This window comes from Chiloscyllium plagiosum, unplaced genomic scaffold (genome assembly GCF_037043375.1).
Source record: "Chiloscyllium plagiosum isolate Xiang-an unplaced genomic scaffold, Cpla_swu_hap1 HiC_scaffold_13, whole genome shotgun sequence".
Lineage (NCBI taxonomy): Eukaryota > Metazoa > Chordata > Chondrichthyes > Orectolobiformes > Hemiscylliidae > Chiloscyllium > Chiloscyllium plagiosum.
In genome coordinates this window covers 13,816,021-13,841,814 of record NW_028270151.1, presented here as the reverse complement: position 1 = coordinate 13,841,814, position 25,794 = coordinate 13,816,021, and the positions used below count along the sequence as shown (strand labels likewise).

The 25,794-nt window shown below is 41.7% G+C and overlaps 1 protein-coding gene across 1 annotated transcript in view; it reads right to left on the bottom strand.

The window, feature by feature from the left end:
• The window catches only part of rnf13 (ring finger protein 13), a 264,854-nt gene extending 239,268 nt beyond the window's left edge, over nucleotides 1-25,586 (bottom strand). Inside the window, exon 1 of the mRNA XM_087993332.1 lies at nucleotides 25,452-25,586. The gene's annotated coding sequence lies outside the window, so the exon portion shown is untranslated. The remainder of the gene's footprint in view (nucleotides 1-25,451) is intronic.
• Nucleotides 25,587-25,794: the final 208 nt, after the last annotated feature.

The following is a 25,794-nucleotide window of genomic DNA, read 5'->3' as shown; positions in this document are numbered from 1 at the left end:
TTGGAAGGGGACTAATATACTGGCATGGAAATTTGCTAGAACTGCTTGGGAGGATTTAAACTAGTAAGGTGGGGGGGTGGGACCCAGGGAGATAGTGAGGAAAGAGATCGATCTGAGACGGGTACATCTGAGAACAGAAGTGAGTCAAACAGTCAGGGTAGGCAGGGCGAAGGGAGGACGAATAAATTAAACTGCATTTATTTCAATGCAAGGGGCCTAACAGGGAAGGCAGATGAACTCAGGGCATGATTAGGAACATGGGACTGGGATATCATAGAAATTACAGAAACATGGCTCAGGGATGGGCAGGACTGGCAGCTTAATGTTCCAGGATACAAATGCTACAGGAAGGATAGAAAGGGAGGCAAGGGAGGGGGGAAGTGGCATTTTTGATAAGGGATAGCATTACAGCTGTGCTGAAGGAAGATATTCCTGGAAATACATCCAGGGAAGTTATTTGGGTGGAACTGAGAAATAAGAAAGGGGTGATCACCTTATTGGGATTGCATTATAGAACCCCCCCCAATAGTCAGAAATTGAGAAACAAACTTGTAAGGAGATCTCAGCTATCTGTAAGAATAATAGGGTAGTTATGGTAGGGGATTTTAACTTTCCAAACATCGACTGGGACTGCCATAGTGTTAAAGGTTTAGATGGAGAGGAATTTCTCAAGTGTGTACAAGACAATTTTCTGATTCAGTATGTGGATGTACCTACTAGAGAAGGTGCAAAACTTGACCTACTCTTGGGAAATAAGGCAGGGCAAGTGACTGAGGTGTCAGTGGGGGAGCACTTTGGGGCCAGCTACCACAATTCTATTAGTTTGAAAATAGTGATGGAAAAGGATAGACTAGATCTAAAAGTTGAAGTTCTAAATTGGAGAAAGGCCAATTATGATGGTATGAGGCAAGAACTTTTGAAAGCAGATTGGGGGCAGATGTTCGCAGGTAAAGGGACGCTGGAAAATGGGAAGCCTTCAGAAATGAGATAACAAGAATCCAGAGAAAGTATATTCCTGTCAGGGTGAAAGGGAAGGCTGGTGGGTATAGGGAATGCTGGATGACTAAAGATATTGAGGGTTTGGTTAAGAAAAAGAAGAAAGCATATGTCAGGTATAGACAGGATAGATCAAGTGAATCCTTAGAAGAGTATAAAGAAAGTAGGGGTATACTTAAGAGGGAAATCAGGAGGGCAAAACGGGGACATGAGATAGCTTTGGCAAATAGGATTAAGGAGAATCCAAAGGGTTTTAACAAATATATTAAGGACAAAAGGGTAACTAGGGAGAGAATAGGGCCCCTCAAAGATCAGCAAGTCAGCCTATGAGTGGAGCCACAAAAAAATGGGGGAAGATACTAAATGAACATTTTGCATCAGTATTTACTGTGGAAAAGGATATGGAAGATATAGACTGTAGGGAAATAGACGGTGACATCTTGCAAAATGTCCAGATTACAGAGGAGGAAGTGCTGGATGTCTTGAAACGGTTAAAGGTGGATAAATCCCCAGGACCTGATCAGGTGTACCCGAGAACTCTTTGGGAAGCTGGAGAAGTGATTGCTGGGCCTCTTGCTGAGATATTTGTATCATCGATAGTCACAGGTGAGGTGCCGGAAGACTGGAAGTTGGCAAACGTGGTGCCACTGTTTAAGAAGGGCAGTAAAGACTAGCCAGGGAACTATAGACCAGTGAGCCTGACCTCGGTGGTGAGCAAGTTGTTGGAGGGTATCCGGAGGGACAGGATGTACATGTATTTGGAAAGGCAAGGACTGATTTGGGATAGTCAACATGGCTTCGTGAGTGGGAAATCATGTCTCACAAACTTGATTGAGTTTTTTGAAGAAGTAACAAAGAAGATTGATGAGGGCAGAGCAGTAGATGTGATCTATATGGACTTCAGTAAGACGTTTGACAAGGTTCCCCATAGGAGACTGATTAGCAAGGTTAGATCTCATGGAATACAGGGAGAACTAGCCATTTGGATACAGAACTGGCTCAAAGGTAGAAGACAGAGGGTGGTGGTGGAGGGTTGTTTTTCAGACTGGAAGCCTGTGACCAGTGGAGTGCCACAAGGATCAGTGCTGGGTCCTCTACTTTTTGTCATTTACATAAATGATTAGGATGCGAGCATAAGAGGTACACTTAGTATGTTTGCGGATGACACCAAAATTGGAGGTGTAGTGGACAGCGAAGAGGGTTACCTCAGATTACAACAGGATCTGGACCAGATGAGCCAATGGGCTGAGAAGTGGCGGATGGAGTTTAATTCAGATAAATGCGAGGTGCTGCATTTTGGGAAAGCAAATCTTAGCAGGACTTATACACTTAATGGTAAGGTCCTAGGGAGTGTTGCTGAACAAAGAGACCTTGGAGTGCAGGTACATAGCTCCTTGAAAGTGGAGTCGCAGGTAGATAGGATAGTGAAGGCGGCATTTGGTTTGCTTTCCTTTATTGGTCAGAGTATTGAGTACAGGAGTTGGGAGGTCATGTTGCGGCTGTACAGGACATTGGTTAGGCCACTGTTGGAATATTGCATGCAATTCTGGTCTCCTTCCTATCGGAAAGATGTTGTGAAACTGGAAAGGGTTCAGAAAAGATTTACAATGTTGCCAGGGTCGGAGGATTTGAGCTACAGGGAGACCCTGAACAGGCTGGAGCTGTTTTGCCTGGACCGTCGGAGGCTGAGGGGTGACCTTACAGAGGTTTACAAAATTATGAGGGGCATGGATAGGATAAATGGACAAAGTCATTTCCCTGGCTTAGGGGAGTCCAAAACTAGAGGGCATAGGTTTACGGTGAGAGGGGAAAGGTATAAAAGGGACCTAAGGGGCAACCTTTTCACGCAGAGGGTGGTACATGTACGGAATGAGCTGCTAGAGGAAGTGGTGGAGGCTAGTACAATTGCAACATTTAAGAGGCATTTGGATGGGTATATGAATAGGAAGGGTTTGGAGGGATATGGGCCGGGTGCCAGCAGGTGGGACTGGATTGAGTTGGGATATCTGGTCAGCATGGACAGGTTGGACCAAAGGGTCTGTTTCCATGTTGTACATCTCTGACTCTACGAAGCCCATACTGTCCCTCCCAAGAGTCTCTCACCCAGATCCATTCCCCTACCCCATTTCCCCTAACTAATGCACTTAACCTACACATCCCTGAACACTATGAGCAATTTTGCATGGCCAATTCTCCTAACCTGCACATCTTTGGACTGTGGGAGAAAACCAGAGCAGCCAGAGGAAACCCAGGCATACACAGGGAAAACATGCAAACTCCACACAGACAGGTGCCCAAGGCGGATATCAAACCCGGGTCCCTGGTGTTGAGGTGCAGCGGTGCTAACCACTGAGCCACTGTGCCACCCTTATTTGCGTCATCTTTCGGGCAGGACTCAAACTCCTTGCTTCCACACTTGAGAACACTCTCTCTCAACCTTTACTCCAGCCCCTGACAAATTAGAATAGTCATATCCCAATGAATCCTTTGAGGAAAAAGAAACCTGACTACTGCTCATATCCCTGATCACATTCTAGACGGATTATCTCCAACGTTACTTCAGCTAAAGGTGGTCAAGTTTTGAAGGAACTCTCCATGACCACTTCATCTCCCCCACATTGCTGCTTTCTTCTCCCCAGAGTCAACACAGGCTTTGTTTCCACCGCAGCAAGGAAGACATCAAGGACTTGATGGAATTTATCCTGGATTGCTGAACAACGTGGGACCAAATGGACATGACTTGATTTCTTTATTAACAGCCATGTAATGACCGCAGTTCCGTAAATCCGAAGAGGGTCAAGCATCAACTTTTGTTAAGAAAGCATGTGGCAACCTCAAGTAAGACCATAAGGTGAAGGAGCAGCAGCGGACCATTGGCCAATCCTACCATTCAATGAGGTCATGACTGATATGATAATCCAGAACCCCACTTTCTTGCTTTTTCCCATATACCTTAAAATTACTTTACTGATTAAAATATCTCAACCTTGAACACATTTAACAAACCAACCTCAACACAGCTTTGGTAAAGAATTCCACAGATTCAGAATAATATCCCTCATTGGCCTTACAAGGCAATTCCCTACTCAGGTCTGGTCCTAGAGTCACCCACAAGGGAAAACAACCATTTCATATTTATCCTGTCAAGGCTCCCAAGATTCTTGTATGTTGCAATAAGACCTCTTCACATTCTAAACACAGAGTAAAGCCCAATCTGCTCAACTTCTCCACATAAGAAAACACTTCCATACCCAGGATCAATCTAATGAATCCTTTGTGGTCTGCCTCTGTTGCCAATATATCTTTACTCATACAAGGAGACCGAAACTGTTCACAATGTACTAAGTGTAGTCTGACTAGTGCTTTGTATAGTTTCAGCATGGCCTCCCTAATTTTATAGGAGAAAGTGAGGTCTGCAGATGCTGGAGATCAGAGCTGGAAATGTGTTGCTGGAAAAGCGCAGCAGGTCAGGCAGCATCCAGGGAACAGGAGAATCGACGTTTCGGGCATAAGTCCTTCTTCAGGAATGGAGAATCGACGTTTCGGGCATAAGCCCTTCTTCAGGATTCCTGAAGAAGGGCTTATGCCCGAAACGTCGATTCTCCTGTTCCCTGGATGCTGCCTGACCTGCTGTGCTTTTCCAGCAACACATTTCCAGCTCCCTAATTTTATATGCCATTCTCTTTGAAGTAAAGGCCCACAGTTCATTTGTTTTCCCTACTACCTGCTCAATTTAAATGTCGGGCCTATGCTCAGTGCATTTCTTTATAAAACCAGATCAGAGACCAAAAATCTATTGAGACATACAAGGCCAGATTTATCATTGCTGCAGATAGCTTGAACAGGAACATTTTCCAGTTTGTTTATCCACTTTGAAAGAATGAATATACAAGGAGTAATTTGAGAAGTACGATAATAGACAAAGGGGGACGGTGAGGAAAGCAAAATGAGTACTAAAGTGACCTATCACAACGTTGGTAAACATGAGGTCAATGAACGGAATAGCTTTTGATGGATGCTGAGCATGTAAGAGAACTCTGGAGAAGGTTGGAGGCAAAGGAGGAGGAGGATCTACAGTGATGTTGAATCATAGCTGGAATAAATAAGAGCAGAAGGTGGAGAATTTCAAGGCAAGATACATTAATTAGCTCATGGATTTTGGAAGCGAGAATGGCAAAGGTAGAAGGGAACTGCAAAAGAACAAGTTGCATCAGACCGATTATCCTTAAAAATTGCCACATCAGTGAGATAGTATAAAGATGTTTAAAAAGCCTTTAAGATGTTAATGGAATTTGGCCAAGTCAATCACGTAGCCATTGTCTTTGCCTGAGGCCTTCAAATTTGAGGATGTAAATAAGTTGCAACCAAGGAAAAGCACAGAAAAGGGGCAAAAAAGGGAAATTGGTGAGGCATGAGCATCAAACAGGAAACAAGAGGAATGCACTATCAAAAGGGTAAAAAGCCAAAGGGCAGTAAAGAGGGTAGTTCTAAATGAGCAGACCACCAAAGATTAACTTCATAACTTCAGTCCCTGAAAGTAATAGCTTATTTTGACTAAGTAACAAACTTCTGTTTCCTGTCATGGGACACTGCTTTCAATTCACAAAAATGCAACTGTCTAGCAATTACACAAGACTAGGTACAGAGGAACTTCAATTATCCAAAGGACACAACTGGGGAGTATTTCGTTCGGTTAATTGAATGCTGGTAATCAAGGTTCCTCTATTTTTAAAAAAGCAACACAAGGGTTCATACTATCCAAGCTCATTCTCTATAAATTATATTCAGATCAAAGCTTAAAATAACTTATTTTAGAATTTCAAAAATAATTTATAATAATTGAAATTGTCCTTTTCATCTATATAACAGAATCTATAAAACTCAGATCTGGCAGCATTTGTGGAAAGAGAAACAAATTAATGCTTTGAGTACAGCATGACACTCCTTCAAGAAGTTTTTAATCCCTCGGCTCTCAAATGCCCAGGTTGGATTTAGAGTTCACATTGAGTTAACATTCAGGCATTGGCGTCCTTAGCAGTAAATGCCAGCTTAACATCTCATCACAGTATACACACAAGCCAAGAATGAGCAAAGCATGGGTTTAATATCATTCGCTTGATAAACTACTGACACATATCTGCTGTTTGGCTTTTTTACAATTCTAACTCTTCAAGGGGCCAAGAAGAAGTGGAACATGGGTATAGAAAATCATATTTTTTAAAAAATAAGTTAAGACTAGGTGATGCATTAATAAAGGATCAATGACCAATGAAATATTGATTCAGTTCTGAGGTGTCTCCAAGAGGCAGGCCAATGATCCACAACACCTGGAACTGGGTTAGACTGCCCAGATGCTCTTCACAAGCAATTCTAACAACACGAGAAGAAGAAATCTAAGCGCCAAACCTGGACAAAAACAAGAACGTGAAAGAACTGCGGATGCTGGAAAATCTCAGCAGGTCTGGCAGCATCTGTGGAGAGAAATCAGAGTTAATATTTCAAGGCCAGTGACCCTTCTACAGTACCTTCAGTTCTGAAGGGTCACTGGACCCAGAAAGTTAACTCAGATTTCTCTTCACAGAAACTGCCAGATCTACTGAAGTTCTCCAGCAACTTCTGCTTTGTTGTCCTCAAAATTGGGTTGGATTTAATATCTGAAAACATTGTAACTATGTTCCCTTAGGAGTTGATTTTAAAAACAGATTGATAGGGTGCCTATTTTTAAAAGCTTCAGCACAATGAGGTTAACAAGCGCAGGTACTAACCAATCCCAGATTTGTTTGTGACTTAACATGACATGGAATGCCAAAAAAATGCTCTGTTGTGCTGAGCAAAAACTGTTGATTTTTAATATGTAGGGTTATTGATAATAGCATTTTAAGATTTCCTTGAAAAATACAACATATTTGCCCAAATAAAAACATCACACCAATGAGCCAAAGTACAATGGTGACAACTATAGAAACGAGCTGACATGAAATGTTAAGTGTCTCAGATTTCCTTCCCCTTTACAGTGCTACAGTACAGAAACCATGAACAGCCCTCTGGTACCACACACAAGCATCGATTCATAAACCTTAAGATGATCGGATATGCTTGGAGAAGAAATCACAAATAATGGAAGTCTTTCATATATAGCACCTTTCACAACCACAAGTCATCTCAAAGCAGTTTACAGCTAATGAATTATATCTTAATCATAATAACTGCTAACATCAATGTGACAGCTTGATAATCTTTGAGACAAAGAAATATAAGTAAATTGCCACAGATGCCAGAAATATGAAACAAACCCAGAACGTTGGAGAAACACACCTAGCAGCGACTATAGAGGAAGGAAGAGTAAATGTTGAGTGTTGCATATGACTCCTCTTCAGAGCAAAATAATGTGGAAGTGGTCATTTGAGCAGAGCAATCCTTATAGGTGGGCGATGCAGGAAATCACCTGTAGCTTTGTGGTCAAGTATGAGCAAACAATTGAAACATTTAGCAAGAAAATTACCATTTGGAAAACTAGACTGGGCACTGGTTTTCAGAAATATTCATGTTACCAAATCTTTTAATGTCAACACAACAGCTGAGTTGGTATGCAAAAGGGAAAATTATTCCTCATCTTGCAATGCTGGTAGAGTATCTCTTCTTGCTTTGAAAACTGGGTTTAGGATCCATTTTTAATGTTATGTAGAAAAAAAATGGCAAACTAAGTTGATGGAGTTCTCCAATGATCATTCACTGAAAGCGCATTTTGGGGTCATCTTCCCCAACATCACGTTCTCCTATAGTAAAGCAGACTAACTATATTAATTTACAAATGTCATTGTCCAATATCACGCCAAAGAAAGACCAATCCCAAAATGAGAATGTTACTCATCTGTTTATCAGGAAATACTCACTTTCTCAAAAGCACTCTTTACATGAACACTTTCATACTATTATTTATCCTTGATTAATAAATCTACTCAACAGATCTCTTCAAATTCTAATGACCCCAGTTGAAGATACTACACAAGTCAAATTCCAGAATGAAATACAAATGGACAAATTAGTTAATGTGACAGTCACAGACATATCCACACAAGCAGACTTTTCCTTCACAATGGAACTGAACGGAAAACAAGCTATAAATATAGGAAACAGCAAAATCCAAAACACAGCAAATAAAGTTTCTATCAATTTCCTGACACTGTTACAAAGACTAAGTTCAGAGAAATCATGCCTCTCTTAATTCTTTAGTGTTCTACTTGACTGAATTCTTAGTTTATTCACCATGAACAGTGGACACAATTCATCAAGTCTTTTCCAAATCTGCCAACATTAACTTTTTCACAAGTCTGACAGTCTAAACATCTGTTCTAATAAACTGCAAATTTTGAACTAAAACTCTTCGCTTGTAGTTTCATGATCGAAACCCTTCTGCTGAGAAGGCAGGTTCCCTGAACTGCCTGGAAAAATTCAAATGAAACTTGCTTCTGCATTCAACTCCAGTCATTCCTGTGTGGACTTTTTTTTGTTTTTAAAAAGACATGTTCATCCTAGATTCTCTTGAACGGAAGCAAAGCTAACTACTTCAGTATTTACCATACCTGCTGTGAAACCAACAGTATAATCAGCTATTAACAATACAGGGATCTGTATCACCTACTCTAACAAATTCTATATTTAGTTACTGTTCCAGGAAGACACACTGACTTTTTTTTAACAAAACCTTTCACAGAAGGATCCAACACCTATTTCCCTCCATTCTGAAAAATCCTAAAAAATTTAAATATAAAAGCTTATACCTTTCATCACAAACAAAAGATTTTTAAGAACTACTGTTCAATCCATCAAATACATAGTTATGTTTTCAATACACATACAGCTGCAAGACAATTGCAGAGGATTGTGCAAATTCATAGAGAATCAGAGTCATAGAGATATACAGCATGGAAACAGACCCTTCAGTCCAACTTGTCTATGCCAATCAGATATCCCAACCTAATCTAGTCCCACTTGCCAGCACCCAGCCCATATCCCTCCAAACCCTCTATCTTCATATAACCATCTAGATGCCTTTTAAATGTTGCAAATGTACCAGCCTCCACCACTCCCTTTGGCAGCTCATTCTATACACGCACCGCCCTCTGCATGAAAAAGTATCTACCAGTACGAATTCACAGCTGCCTTGAAAAGTTTGAAAACATAGCCTGCATCCATAAATAATAAAAGCCTAGTCATACAGAAGTGACTTGTTAAGATCATAAAGTGCAAGAGCATCAGGCCTTTCAGTCCATCGAGTCTGTACCAACATTCAATGTCACCATAGCTGAACTGACAATCTTACCATCACAAGTCGTCCACCACAAATGCCATCCACCAGCCCTACACATTCCTGGAACATATGGACAACAAGAATACCAATGTCAGGTTCCTCCTCTGACTATTGTTCTATCTTCAGCACTATAAATCCAACCAAAACAATCTCCAAACACAGAGACCTAAGTCTCTGCTCTGCCCTTTGCAACTGGATTCTCAACTTCCTCCAGTCGGTGGATCAGAGAGAACAGGCAATAGCATGCCCTCCACGACAATCCTCAACAACACCCTGCAACGTTGCGATACTCAGCCCTTCCTATACTTCCTGCACACTCATGACCGAGGCCAAATATCATCCTAGCTCCACCTACAAGTTTGCTGACACCATTGCAGGCTGGATCTCAAATGCTGACGAGATGGAATACAGGAAAGAGGTAGAGTGCTTGGTGGCATGGTGTAAAGCTAACAATCTTTCCCCTGATGTCAGCAAAATGAAAGAGCTGGTCACTGACTTCAGGAAGCAAGGTGGTGGGCGAGCCCATATCGACACCAACGGAATGGAAGTGGAGATGGTCAAAAGCATCAAGATCCTAGGAGTGACAATCACATCCTGGACCATTGCATCAACATGGGTGGACAAGAAAGCACAATGACACTACTTCCCCAGGATGCGAAGGAAATTCAGCAAGTCCTTGAAGACTCATACCAACTTTTACAGATGTACCATAGAAAGTATTCTATCTGAATGCATCATAGCTTTGTATGGCAACTGCTCTGCCCAGAATCATACCAAACTATAGGGTTGTGAATATCGCCCAGTCCACTTTGCAAGCTAACCTTCCATCCATTGACTCAGTCTATACTTATCACTGCCTCAGAAAGGTAGCCAACATAATCCAAGATCTCTCAATACGTATTTACCATCTACAAAGCACAAGTCGGAGTGTGATGGAATACTCTCCACTTGCCTGGATGAATGTAGCCCCAACAATCAAGGGAGTTGATACTTTCCAAGTCAAAGCAACCTGCTTGATTGGCAGTCAATGCTCCATGGCACTCTGTACTGTCAACAGTATACACAACATGGTTCCTTCAATATTACACTCCCAACTTGTGACCTTTATCACCTAGAAGGCAGGCAGTAGATGCAGGGGAATGCCACTGCCCAAAACTTCCCATCCAATCCACACACTGTCCTAACTTGAAACTACGTCACATAGTTGCTTCACTCGCACTCTCTTCCTAATAGCACTGTATGTGTCACCATACCACAAGAACTGCAGTGATTCAAGGAAGCTGCTCACCACAATTTTCTCAAGCATAATAAAAATTGCTCTGGCTAGTGTTGACCATATCTCATGAATAAATGAAAAAAAATCTTATGGTAGCATTTATTAATAGTAGACACCTCCATCTCATACCCTAAAGTCTTTTGGGACATTTGTGGTTTGAGGAAAGAATCTCTAGTTATCTACTTCATATTTGTAAAATCAGATTATTCTTTCAGAGGAAATATTAGACTTTGCTCTAATTCTTTACTTTCTCACCAAAGGATCTTAGTTTCTGCATCTCCCTGAAATGACATTGCCGAGATCAGTATTCTTTCACTTACAGCTTGTTTTTTTATTAAAATCAATCCCCACTCTTCCTGCTGTGGCACAGTTCCTTCAAGATCTATCAGTTTTTCCACCATTATAATTTTCTAATTATTCTGCCATTAGTATTTTCAGAGCTTATGCTTTTTTTCTCTTTAATCAATTCGTTCAGAGAAGTTATTACATACCTCTGAAGTTCGCAGGACTTGAACACGGGTCTTGCGATCCAGTGATAGGTATACTACCTCTGCACCATAACAGGAACTATAAGAGCTTATTCTTAACCCATTGCATAAACAGCAAATAAGTTGCATACAATATTTATCCTGCGAATTAATAGGTTTGAATCACGAATGCTAATTAGCTCGTGGCACTTAGCCCTGTCAAATAATTCAAATCTCCAAGTTTTTTTTATTTTTGTTAAAATATAATGTTTTCACTTTATATTGAAATGTACTGACCTCCAGGAGTCCTTAAAAAGTGTAAATGACTAAGTCAGGATCCCCAGTGATATTCTGGATTCAATCCAAAACAGATGATGCTCATGTAGATGATTAAAAAAACCTGTCACACTTTTTTTAAACTCTTGTATGCAGTGGAGATTCAAAGTTTCAATATTTTGGCATTTGTGCACAATCCCAGTAAACTTTACAACAGTATAATTCTTGTAGTAACAAGGTAGAGTACAGCATTTTGAATCCTATCAACTAACCTACATGGAAAATAAGACGAGTTTTTTTTAATAAAATGCATTCAAGATTTTCACAGGAATTAAATCCCAACTAAGTTATGAAAAGCCCTAAACTTCCATAAACCTTGATTAGTCAGTCAACCATCTTATAACAGTTAGTATCATATTGCTGCACATTGTCTCAAAAGGGAGAGTAGCAGGTACTAGCTACAGGAGTGATACAAAAGTGGAAAAGTTTCTATATCTCTTTCCAAAACAAAATTTTATGTTAAACAAAGAATGCAAGTGAGGAATAAAAGCAAACTGGTAATGATCAATTTGAAGAATTCATGAAGGTCATTTAAAATTACAAAGAGATTTTGATGCTCAACCCAGCTCAATGGGTTGACGAGTGGTAGATAGAGTTTAAATTGAATGAATGAGAGATATTACATTTTGTTAAGAAGAACCACAGCAGACTTGTACAGTTAATGGTAGGGTCCTAGAGTAGATTTTAAGATGAGATATATGAAAAGTTATACACAGGCCATATATATGTTAATTTATTTCTGTGGATTATCTTTATTTTAATGTCACATTAACAATAAAGATAATCCACAGAAATAAATTAACATATATACTCCTGTAAATGTCAACCCCACTGGCCCGTGTATAACTTTTCATATATCTTATCTTAAACTCTACTCTAGCCTTTTAGGGATCAAAGCACAAAATTTTCAAAATCAGACTTTTTCACTGGAATGTCAGAGGTTGAGATTTGGAAAATCATGAGGGGCATAGGGTAAGATCCTGCCCTGATTTACCTTGCCAAAATGCAGCACCTCACATTTCTTTAAACGAAACGCCATCGCCACTCCTTTGCCTATCTCATCAAGGTCCTGTTGGACTCTGGAGGTACCCTTTTTCACTGTCTAAAACACAACCAATTTTAGTTGCAATCTGCAATCTTACTAACCACACATCATATATTCACATCCAAATCATTTATATAAATGATGAAAAGCAGTGGACCCAGCACTGATCCTTGCTGCGTGCAGCTGATCACAGGCCTCCAATCCAAAAATCAACCTTCCACCATCACCCAGTCTCCTACCTTTGAGCCAATTTTATATCCAAATAGCTAGTCCGCCCTGTATTCCATGTGATCTAACCTTGCTAACCAGCCTACCATGCAGAACTTTGTCTGCATGCACTTCAGCAAGGTGCTTGACTATGTCCACCACTCTGCCTTCAATTGTCCTCATCATTTCTTCAAAAATAAAGTTGAGTTGCCATTTTCAAAATGTTACCGCATTGCATCAGTTTTTCTTGGATTTCACTTTCGTCCAAATCAAGCATGCATTCAGCCCCTCAAAATAATTTCCCAAGCACATTTTTTACTTTCTCAAAGACAGACAAAGAACTTCCACACGTACATGTAATAATATAACCCTCCCTTTGGCAAACAGGTGACACTTGCTACACGTAGAAAAGACTGAATGCCATGAACCTTGGAATAAGCTTGGAATTTTTTTATAGCTATTCTCACACATACATTTCAGGCATAAATGATACCATATTTGATCCAATTGGAAACAAAAAAAAAGCCAAACAATTCAAGTGAGAAAAACCAGACTTAATTTAGATAAATGCAAGGTGCTACATTTTGGGAAAGCAAATCATAGCAGGATTTATACACTTAATGATCAGGTCCTAGGGACTGTTGCTGAAAAAAGAAGACCTTGGAGTGCGGATTTATAACTCCTTGAAAATGGAGTCGCAGGTAGATAGGATAGTGAAGGCCACATTTGGTATGCTTTCCTTTATTAGTCAGAGTGTTGAGTACAGGAGTTGAGAGGTCATGTTGCGGCTGTACAGGACATTGGTTAGGTCACTGTTGGAATATTGCATGCAATTCTGGTCTCCTTCCTATCGGAAAGATGTTGTGAAACGTGAAAGGGTTCAGAAAAGATTTACAAGGATGTTGCCAGGTTTGGAGGGTTTGAGCTATAGGGAGAGGCTGAATAGGCTGGAGCTGTTTTCCCTGGAGCAGAGGCTGAGAGGTGACTTTATAGAGTTTTATAAAATCATGATGGCAATGGATAGGAAATAGACAAGGTCTTTCCCCTGGGGTGGGTGAGCCAGAACTAGGGGGCATAGGTTTAGGGTAGAGGGGAGAGATATAAAGGGGATCTGAGGGGCAACTTTTTCATGCAGAGGATAGTGCATGTATGGAATGAGTTGCCAGAGGAAATGGAGGCGGCTGGTACAACTGCAACATTTAAAAGGCATCTAGATGGGTATATGAATAGGAACAGTCTAGAGGGATATGGGCCACGTACTGGCAAATGGGACTTGATTAGGTTAGGTTCAGTTATCTGGTCAGCATGGACGAGTTGGACCAAAGAGTCTATTTCCGTGCTATGCATCTCTATGACAATAGACAAGACTTCACTTTTTTAAAATCTCTCTTAACTGTCAAACCAAATATCAACAAATTCAAGATGGTGAAAAACTGTCAAGATAAACTATAAAATTATACATTAAACAGCTAGTACAACAGCTTCGCAGATTTACTACTCAATCCTCTTCAGAATGCATGGCACTAATTTCAGCCTAAAAGTCTTTCAAAGCTCTGAACTGCGCAGGTTGATTTCCAATTGATTTACTTGAATGATTTAGTCACTGATTCTCATTCAGCAGCAGCTCTCAACAAATCAATTCCACAAACGTGGCCTCACCACAATGGTGAGATTCTGCAGAACCTCCTCAGCTCTGCTCAGATAATCTTGATGGTGTAGGTCCACACTGTGCACCGAATGGTGAAATTAGGTCCCTTTAAAAATGACTAAACCAACAGCAGTACCCTGAGTTTTCTATATCTCTGCCGTCAGATACAGCCCAGGGATTCTTTAGCCTGACTGTATAGCATCAAAGGAGCCTCAGCAGGGTCAAGACAACAAAAAAACGGCCCAAACAAAACTAAACCACACACCAAAAAAAAGTGAAACCTAGCTTGATAGACCACAGCTTTACTTTTGCAATTTAGTTATCACGGCAATCAATGAGTATGTTTACACAAAGCTAATGTACTTCTAACAAAACAATGCAAGTTTCTTGTACAGAAGAAAATACCACTCTGTATATCGGACAATTTTGAAAAGATTCTTAAAATAACAGCAAAAAGCAACTTTTCCCCTACAATATTATGTAGATACTCAAACCCAGTGAAGTATCTGTCCCATCTTCACTCATTATTTACTGAACTCTCAAAGTCATAAGCATTTTTCAGCATTATTCTTCACAATCACCAGATGTGGTTTGCTCAGTCTCACCCTGAGACACACAGGCACCAGACTAACAGTGACTTTTTGGATTTTAATTACTTAAAAGCTGCCAAAACAATCTCAATCCCTGCAGTGCAGATGGAGGCCATCTGGCCCATCAAGTCTGCATCCCACCCAGACCCCAATACCCTCACCCTACTCCCATCACAAATACAACCCTCAGCTTAAATCTTTTTTTCTAGCTTTGTTGGCATGGAGGTTGACAATTACTAGAATTGTCCTTCTTTCAGTAAGGATCTTTGCTTCTCAGCTCAACATTGTTCTGACCTCTGGCCTGCCCAACTCTGGTTCTAATTTTTTTTTAAAAATACATATGTCCTAATCAACCTGCTTGAGGATGTTATTCCACACCTCTGGAGCAGGTGGGACTTGAACCCAGGCCTCCTGGCTCAGAAGAAGCAACACTACAATTGTACCACAAGACTCTCCTCTGGCTGCAAATACTTGTGTGAAGAATAAACAGAAATTAACTCACTGGTTGGCTTGTTGGATAAATTAAGTCACATGATTTCTGGGAAAGTTGTCTTTAGCTTCTGTCATTGCCTAAGAGGTCAGACCTTCAAAGCACTAAAAGCCAAAAACTCCGTTATCTATACTTGAGAATCAAAATTTTCAAATATCAAGAACATATGACAACTCTACATCACAACCGTCGCTATTGGTATGCTGAAATCATGGACATATATAGAGGAACAGTCATATGAACTGAGTATTCTGGGGACTGTACACCTGGAAGACATTGTGACAAGTCATCAAGAGACTTAAACAAAAAAAGGGCAAGAATGTTGAGGCACTGGCTACCAGAAACCAATAAACAGGCAAGCAAGATTCGATACAGAATACAAGTAGCAATGTCTTGGCTAAAAGGTTTCTCGTTAACCTCTTGTAGTGCAGCATCTATAAAAGAACAAGAGCTAAGAATTAGAAAAAACAAACTCAAAAACAAACCCTTTTCCTACAAGGTGAAAATTACTCAATGCCAGTTTTAATTTTAGTTGAAGGGTTTCATCCTTTTCCCTGAGGCTACACCAGATCATCCAGTATACTAAAGATATTGTTTTTCATCTGCCTGTTGTCGTATATTGCATGTATTTACACGGCTTATTTGTAAGATTCAAGGTAAAAATACTACCATAGGACTTGAGCACATATTAGGTTTAAGAATTTTAGTCAAATATTGCAGGGGCCTTTTTTGGCATCAAGATTCACTTGGTAAAGTGACCATAGGAGCTTCTCTCACCTCGGAACGTGCAGCCCTCCACTCCCTCCGTTCCAACCCCAACCTCACTATCAAACCAGCAGACAAGGGAGGCGCGGTAGTAGTTTGGCGCACCGACCTCTACACCGCTGAGGCCAAACGCCAGCTCGCAAATACCTCCTCCTACTGCCCCCTTGACCATGACCCCACCCCCCACCACCAAACCATCATCTCCCAGACCGTCCATAACCTCATCACCTCGGGGGATCTCCCATCCACCGCCTCCAACCTCAGTCCCACAACCTGGTCCTCACCCTGAACAACTTCTCTTTCCAATCCTCCTACTTCCTCCAAACGAAAGGAGTAGCCATGGGCACCCGCATGGACCCCAGCTAGGCCTGCCTCTTCGTAGGATATGTGGAACAATCCATCTTCCGCAACTACACTGGCCCCACCCCCCACCTTTTCCTCCGCTACATCGATGACTGTATCGGCGCCTCCTCGTGGGAGCACGAGGCGGTTGAACAGTTCATCCACTTCACCAACACCTTCCACCCCGACCTCAAATTCACCTGGACAGTCTCAGATTCCTCCCTCCCCTTCCTCGACCTTTCTATTTCTATCTCAGGCGACCGAATCAACACGGACATCTACTACAAACCGACCGACTCCCACAGCTACCTGGACTACACCTCCTCCCATCCTGCCCCCTGTAAAAATGCCATCCCATTCTCCCAATTCCTTCGACTCCGCCGCATCTGCTCCCAGGAGGACCAGTTCCAAAAACGCACAACCCAGATGGCCTCCTTCTTCAAGGACCGCAATTTCCCCCCCAACGTGGTCGACGATGCCCTCCACCGCATCTCTTCCACTTCCTGCTCCTCCGCCCTTGAGCCCCGCCCCTCCAACAGCCACCAGGACAGAACCCCACTGGTCCTCACCTACCACCCCACCAATCTCCATGTACAGCGCATCATCCGCCGTCATTTCCGCCACCTCCAAACGGACCCCACCACCAAGGATATATTTCCCTCCCCTCCCCTATCAGCATTCCGTAAAGACCACTCCCTCCGTGACTCCCTCGTCAGGTCCACACCCCCCACCAACCCAACCTCCACTCCCGGCACCTTCCCCTGCAACCGCAGGAGGTGCAAGACTTGCGCCCATACCTCCCCCCTCACCTCCCTCCAAGGCCCCAAAGGAAACTTCCATATCCGCCACAGATTCACCTGCACCTCCACACACATCATCTATTGCATCCTCTGCACCCGATGTGGCCGCCTCTATATTGGGGAGACAGGCCGGCTACTTGCGGAGCGTTTCAGAGAACACCTCTGGGACACCCGGACCAACCAACCCAACCACCCTGTGGCTCAACACTTCAATTCCCCCTCCCACTCCACCAAGGATATGCAGGTCTTTGGACTCCTCCATCGCCAGACCACAACAAAACGACGGTTGGAGGAAGAGCGCCTTATCTTCCGCATAGGAACCCTCCAACCACAAGTGATGAACTCGGATTTCACCAGTTTCCTCATTTCCCCTCCCCCCACCTTGTCTCAGTCGAATCCATCGAATTCAGCACCGCCTTCCTAACCTGCAATCTTCTTCCCGACCTCTCCGCCCCCCACCCCAGTCTGACCTATCACCCTCACCTTGACCTCTTTCCACCTATCACATTTCCGACGCCCCTCTCCCAAGTCCCTCCTCCCTACCTTTTATCTTAGCCTGCTGGACAAACTTTCCTCATTCCTGAAGAAGGGCTTATGCCCGAAACGTCGATTCTCCTGTTCCCTGGATGCTGCCTGACCTGCTGCGCTTTTCCAACAACACATTTTCAGCTCAAAGTGACCATAGGCCATACTACATTTACAAAATAGACCATTCTGATCATTGAGTTTGCTCTGCCAGTCTACGAGGTCATGGTTGATCTGATAATCCTCAGCTCCACTCTCCTCCCATTTCCACATTTCCCTTGATTCCCTTACTGATTAAAAATCTAACTATTGCAGTCTTGAAAATACTTAACAACCCAACCTCAACAACACTGTGGTAAAGAATTTCACAGACTCAATATTCAGAAAAAATTTCATTTGTTTTACAATGTGCAATCCCTTATTCTGAGATTATGCCCTCTGGTCCTAGACTACTCCCACAAGGTGAAACCACCTCTCCATATCCACCCTGTCAAGTCAAGGAATCTTGTATGTTTCAATAAGGTCACCTCTCATTCTTCTCTCTTCCAATGAGTAAAGCCTTACCAACTCAATATTTTCTAAGACAGTCCTCCTATACCTGGTATTATCTGAGGGATCTTTGTTTGGACCGCTTCCAATACAGTATGTCTTTCCTTAGTGAAGCCAACCAAGATGGTTTACAGTATTCCACTTGTTATCTGATTTGTAACTTGCACAATTTCAGCAAAACCTCCCACTTTTCTAAAATCGAATCGAACCCGGGTCCCTGGCACTGAGGCATCAGTGCTAACCAGTGAGCCACCATGGTGCCTTACAGTCCATTCCCTTTGAAGTAAAGGACAACATTCTATTTGCATTCCCTATGACCTGAATTTGGGTGCTAGTTTTTCGTGATTAATGCACAAGGACTCCCACAAATCTCTCTGCAGCTTTCTGCAGTCTTCACAAATAATACTCAGCTCTTCTATTCTTCCTTCCAAAATGCATAACCTCATATTACATTCTATCTGCGAGGTTTTTGTCCAGGTATTGGATACCCAAGCCCCATTATTCCTGGGTTGTCTCAAATGTTGAAAAATTAAATCAATTCCTTTACATTCCCCAACTTACCTCTGATGGACTCAGGTCAGAGAACACTGAACAGAGTTCTGTGCTTAACATTAAATACTATTTACTACATCTATGCCCGAAACGTCGATTCTCCTGCTCCTTGGATGCTGTCTGGCCTGCTGTGTTTTTCCAGCATCACATTTTTCAACTACATCTAAATCAAGGCAAGCCAAGAGTATGAACGATCAACATAGAACTCTACTCGCTGAAACTCCTACTCCTTCACATGCAGACAGACAAACAAACAGATATTATGGAGGAGGAAAAGATACCGGGCAAGACAATTCAGTAGAACCAGTCCACAGATTTCAATGAGCTGCCCCTCATGCATCTTTTAAAATTGTCTCATCTCCATGTTATATCCAGATCCTTTCAGTTCATTGCTGAAGGGACAGGAAGGTTGTGCATTGCTTCATCTTCCATTCACAATTAGAACCAAGAGTTCATTGCAAATGATGGGAGAGAATAACCAGCTACCTTCCAGCTTATGGTTATGTCACTACACAGAGTAAGAGAAATTCTGTCTCTTATACAGTCTGGAGACCATCTGCATTATTCACATACAAGTGGTCAAAGTTGTCGTCATGCTGATTAATCCTAGCCTCCACAACTGGTACCAATTGAAAAACCCAATCAAAATTTACTCTGAAAACACCCATAATGCCACTGGACTTCCAAAGATTTTTGTCCACTGTTTGAACAAAGCAACAATGCAAGCACAATTGAGTTTCAGTAGCTTGATTTTGAAAGTGCAGCAGCTTGTCCCACTGTCCTTGGTTTACAGCAATATCCTTTTCCCATTTTGATTCACATTTGAAAATTTAAAAAGATGGTCTTTTACATTAGCTAAAAATTTCAAAGAGATCCACATGAGTCACAACAATGATCTGAGTTTCCAACACTATGTAAATATACATGCTATTTTAAAATAAACAAGAATTCCCTGTTGGTTTAGTACCACAATGGACTAGCACAGCAATGCACTAACCAGCAATGATAGAGGATTCAGACAATTCCCCCACTCCAGATACCAACTACTGCCAAATTAAAGGCATCAGGTGGGAATAAAATGCAACAGATTTGAGACATTTTCTCCAATTTGTGCTGTGTTCTAAGCAGTTACGAAAGGTAGATGTGGATCAGCTAATGAAGGCACATGCACAACATAAAGAATCTACAGGAATTGTCTGAGAACAGAATAACAAACACCAATAACTCGACAAAAATATAACTGGCTTCAATATAACAGGAAGCATGCATTCCAGTAATGTTTACTGGCCATCTTCATGGCTTTGCCAAAGTTCCTCCCTTTAAGTTATCAAGCAATCCTCAAGTTTCTATTCTCTACAAACAGAAACAATCCATGAACCAAAACAGAGCAGCCAGCAGCACTAGTCTTTTATCGTCTTGCTAAATGAGTACTAATCTCATCTGAAATTGTAGGTTCTAAGAATTTGCCCACAGTTAATTGATCAGTCAACATTTCAAAAGTTATCCAGCCATTTGTTCACAAATAAGAGTGGCATCTCCAGTCTCATAACAAGTTCATGTTATTGGAGCATATGAAAACTGTAGGTAGAGCCTCATCTGTTTCCATTCTAATTTGTTTCAACAGGCACATATGCATGCTATTAGTGTAGTGACCTATATTATATGAACAAATTCCTATCCAGTTCGTTCAATTAAATATTCCTCGACTCTTCTGGTTCAGCTAGATTCTCATTTCCACTTCGAATTGAAAAAAAAACTGAACCATTTGTTTCGTCCTGAGGGACAGAATGTATTTGTATTTGGAAAGGCAAGAACTGATTCGGGATAGTCACCGTGCTTTGTGTGGGGGAAATCACGTTTCACAAATATGATTGAGTTTTTCTGAAGTAACAAAGAGGATTGATGACGGCAGAGCAGTGGATGTGATCTATATGGACTTCAGTTCGACAAGGTTCCTCATGGGAGACTGGTTAGCAAGGTTAGATCTCACTGAATACAGACAGAACTAGCCATAAGAGAAATAACTTGAGTTAGAACAATCTTTCAGAAGTGAAGCTGGGAAGCTTTTGCTTCTATGCAAAAAGGAAAAGCAATGGGTGGATGGATGTGAGCATGACTGAGACCATTTGTTGCCAATCCTTAGTTGCCCTTAATGTGGTGATGGTGAATTGATTTCTTGAACCACCACACTCCATTTGATTTAGGCAGATCTATAATGCTTTTAGGGAAATAGTTCCAGGATTCTGACAGCAACACTGAAGAAATGGTGATGTGTTTCCAGACCAGGAATGGCATGATTTCTATGAACTGCAGTTGATGCTAGTTTAATTGTTGATTTTAAACTCTAGATTAATAGCACACACAAAACTTGTAGTAGACCATATGGCAATTTGGGCTTGCTCCTCAATTCAATAACACGGTATAACTTCCACATTATCCATGTTTCTATTCTATCTATCCTTAGACTCTGCTGGATATTTTTTTTTTTTTACATTCAGTCACAGGATGTGGGCATCTCTGGCTAGGTCAGCAGTTATTGCCCAACCCTAATTGCCCAGAGGGAAGTGTCAACCACATTGCTGCAGGTCGAAAGTCGCATGGGAGCCAGATCAGGTAATGGCAGCAGTTTCCTTCGCTAAAGGCCATTATCAAACCAGATAGGTTTTTCTGACAATCAAGTGTTTCATGAACATCATTAGACTCTTAATTCCAGATTCTTTATTGAATTCAAATTCCACCATCTGCAATGGCAGAATTTGAACCCAGGCTCCCAGAGCATTAGCTGAGTTTCTGGATTCATAGTCTGGTTATAGTAGTAAGACTAAACCATTGTTTCCCAATATATAGATTCCACAAATCCATCTCAGCTCAAATATATTTCTTGACAGGGCATCCAGTATTCTCTAGAATGGAGAATTCCAAAGATCCATAATACTTTTCAGTCCTCAGTAGCTGACCCCTTGAGTGTATCATCACAATTTGAGACTAACCAGGGTTACCAGAACTTTGGCATCAACTGTCACAAGCCTCTAAAATACAAGCTCTAACAAGACCACCTCTTATTGTTAAATCTAATGAACCTGTGCTCATTCTATTCAAATGTGACCCCTTTGCACAGTTCTCCCATCCAAAGATCAACCTGGTGAATCTGTCATGCTTCAAGGGCAAGGATAACCCCTCAGGAGGTGGTGATGGAAACTGTACAAAATATTCCAGAGATGTTACACTAAAACATTTTATAATCCAGTCCATTTGTAATAACATATCATCTGTAGCTCACTCCTTGCTGTACCCTGTTAAGTTTCTGATTTGATACATGAACATCGAAATTCACTGCATTTATTCATCCTTTACTTTTAAAACAACTTGTTTATCAAGCGATGTAGAATAAAATGAGTTACAGAGATCATATCAGCCATGGCCTCAAACAACTAAAAAGCATACTTTGTTCCTATGTTACAATTATTCATCATGGCCCACACATCACAAGCCAAATACATCAAGAGGCTCCCTGCACTGTCAACACTGTTGAACAACAGTAGGTAGTGTTCATTCGAACTCCCACTAGTGCCAACTGTTTCTATTCAATTTGCACAGCTAGTTTCTTGCTCAGAATCTCATGGCTGAGAGAACGATCAGAACCGCTCTTTCATAAAGAAAGAATTTTCTACTTCTACCTCCAAACAGCTCATGGCTAAGGCATCACATGAACGTAAAATTCTCCAACTAAAATGACGTAATTAAATAGATGGTCACAACGTGTATCTACATCACTCCCTCCAAAAGGTAAAAAGTACCTTGCTGTAAAGTTCAAATTTACACCATTTTAACAGGAAAGAACATAAGCAGGAAAGAGACTACAGAGACAGGAGCTAATCACCAATAACTTATTATTGAACACCTCAGCCTCAAATTTCTGAAGTACCTCCCAAAAGGGAAGTACTTGCAATTGTCATCACTACTATAATGCAGCCAGGTGCAAAAGCCAATTACTGCATCCCAAGGAAACCAATTGAAAATATTTGCTTTTATCTTGCACAGCTCTCAGCTAAATACTGCTAAGCAAACTCAAATGAAATCTTAAATGTCCAGGTGTGATGTAGGCCTCTAATTGTACAGTAGTTGTGCCCCTAGTTCTGAGCCAGAAGGCCCAGGCTTAAGTCCCATCAAGTCCCATCCGGTGCAGAGGTGTCAGAACACCTTTAAACAGTCTGATTAGAAAATATAAATCCAGGTGAGAAAGGGCTCCTGTAGTGCAATGATAATATTCCTATCTCTGGGCCAGGAAGATTGCATACAAGTCCCACCTGTTCAAGAAATGTGTAATAGCATCTCTGAACAAGTCTGAGTACACTATTATCTGAAAGATGAAATGGCTGCCCTGAAGTGCTAATCTAGATTTTATTTTAAAACAACTAGCAATAAAGTAACACATAAAAGACAGGATACACCGAGTAAAAGGATGAGGGTAGCGTTTCAAGAGAAATTTAGATTAGACTACTTAGTGTGGAAACGGGCTCTTCGGCCCAACAAGTCCACACCAACCCTCTGAAGAGCAACCCACCCAGACCCATTCCCCTAACACTACGGGCAATTGAGCATGGCCAATTCACCTAACCTGCACATTTTTGGGCTGTGGGAGGAAACCAGAGCACCCGGAGGAAACCCACGCAGAGACAGGGACAATGTGCAAACTCCACACGGACAGTTGCCTGAGGTGGGAATTGAACCCAGGTCTCTAGCGGTGAGGCAGCAGTGCTAACCACTGTGCCACCATGCCGTCCAAAGGTACTTGCATAATATACTCACGAAAGAAACATTTTTAGGACTACGAGCTAAGAAATGCAGCTGAGTGGGATCAGTTAGTAATTCACTCCAAGTGTCAAAACATGATGGGCTAAATTGTCCAATATGATTCTGTAATACCAGTTAATTAAATAGAAAAGAAACAGGAAGCAAAGTTATTCCAACTAAAAACTAAATTCCTTCCTTAAACCTTCAATGCTTCAGGTGCACTGGGTATTCCAAAGTGATGGACATTATTTTTATGAAACTAAGATTCTATGACTTAATTAGTGCTTATTTATAAAATTAAGCAAGTTATCAAAACAGCAACATTAAACACTAACTCCAACTAATTAAAGCACGACACACCTTAGAGCAGCAGCAGTGGCCTCAGTGTGAGAGGGAATATTTGTCCTTCACCCACAATTGCAAAAATAGAATGTCATTTCCCTCATTGCAACTTGTTGTGCATAGACTATCTAAAATCACTTCATTGGCTGCAAAACACTTTGGGACAAGTTCGTTCTTAACAGCTTATTGCTTGTGAATCCAAAAAGTCTCACATTATGGTTTTATGTTCCCTGAACTTCTCTTCCCCCACATCATCTTGCTACATTATGGAATTATAACTTTCAAGTTTAATGCACATTACAATTTCTCCTCCTAATTGTTGCAGGTCCTGATCACATCAGGGTCAACCAGCAACTGTAGGTGCAACTAGGGGCAATTATAGCAAACATCTATGACAAGACCACTCTACAGATGCTGACTTGCAAATTAAACATGGTTTTATTTCCCTTTGTTTAGAACATTAGACTTCAATTAACTGCTTGCACAAAATGGAGGAGGAGATGTGGCTGATCTGACAAGTCAGCAGGTAGATAAAAGGCTACAGTTGAGGTGAGGTGTCTAACCTGGAATGCACAGCAGACATTGTTACTGCAGACAAGGTTACATTCAAGCTTAGAAATAGATTGATCAGAGAGAGAGAGATCTTTAGTCGATAGAGTTTTCACTAGCATTGAACAACTTAGTCATTAGAATAGAGCACTTAATGTTTTCGGAATCATTTAGTTCTTGGAAGAGTTAGCTTTGAGAAATAGAAGTAATTTGGTTATCATTCAGCAGATCCATTGGATGATACTTCAATAGTAGCCGTACGACATGGAATGTTACGGCAATGTCAGTTACTGCGGACAGCACAAAATCACATTATTTTTAACCCGAGTCGATTTGCCCATTTTATTTCGTTTCGTGCGCCTTATATTGCTGCTAATAAATCCAAACGAACAAGTCAATCGAAAAGTAAATATTTGCCATACAAGCGAACATTGTAGCCATCGCTATTTTATAAACAGACATGTAAAGACAGGACAATGTTTTTGTAAACAATACAAGTGTTACAAAAAAAATCAGGGAGGGAGGTGGAGAAACGTCCTGAAGAAGGCAAGCCACGGTCTGAAGATTAAAATAAGAAGTTTTTTTTAAGAAAGAAATGGTGATTGCTGAACGAAGGAGAATGAGATGGAGAGGGAGGCCAGGCTCACGCCACGACCCAAAACAATCAAACAAGCACAGTTTTACACCCAGTGAGCCGGAACCAAGATTCCTATTTTCCTTGGGTTGGGTAAAAGGCCGCTGAAGGAGGCTGCTTTAGGTCGGGGCCTGGTGGACGGCATTGAGCCTCGCCCTGCACCACAACTACCAACCCCACACCCACCTCCCCCCGACCCGTAAACAAGTGCCCAGCCACTGCTCCCTCTTTACCTGTTACTACTAGAAGCTCTCGGCTCCAAACTGAACAGCAGATAATGATGAAGAGGCGAGGGCGGACCCAAGACACATGAGTGTGGCAGTGAGAAAAAAACAGCGGAGCTCACGTCGCCCGAGAAACCGCACTGATCCCGCCCCCCAGACCCAACCGTCAATCACTGCACCGGACACGCCCCCCAGGACTGGCTGTCGGTCACCGCACTGATCCCGCCCCCCTGGCCCAACCGTCAATCACTGCACCGGACACGCCCCCCAGAACTGGCTAACGGTCACCGCACTAATCCCGCCCCCCAGGCCCAACCGTCAATCACTGCACCGAACACGCCCCCCAGGACTG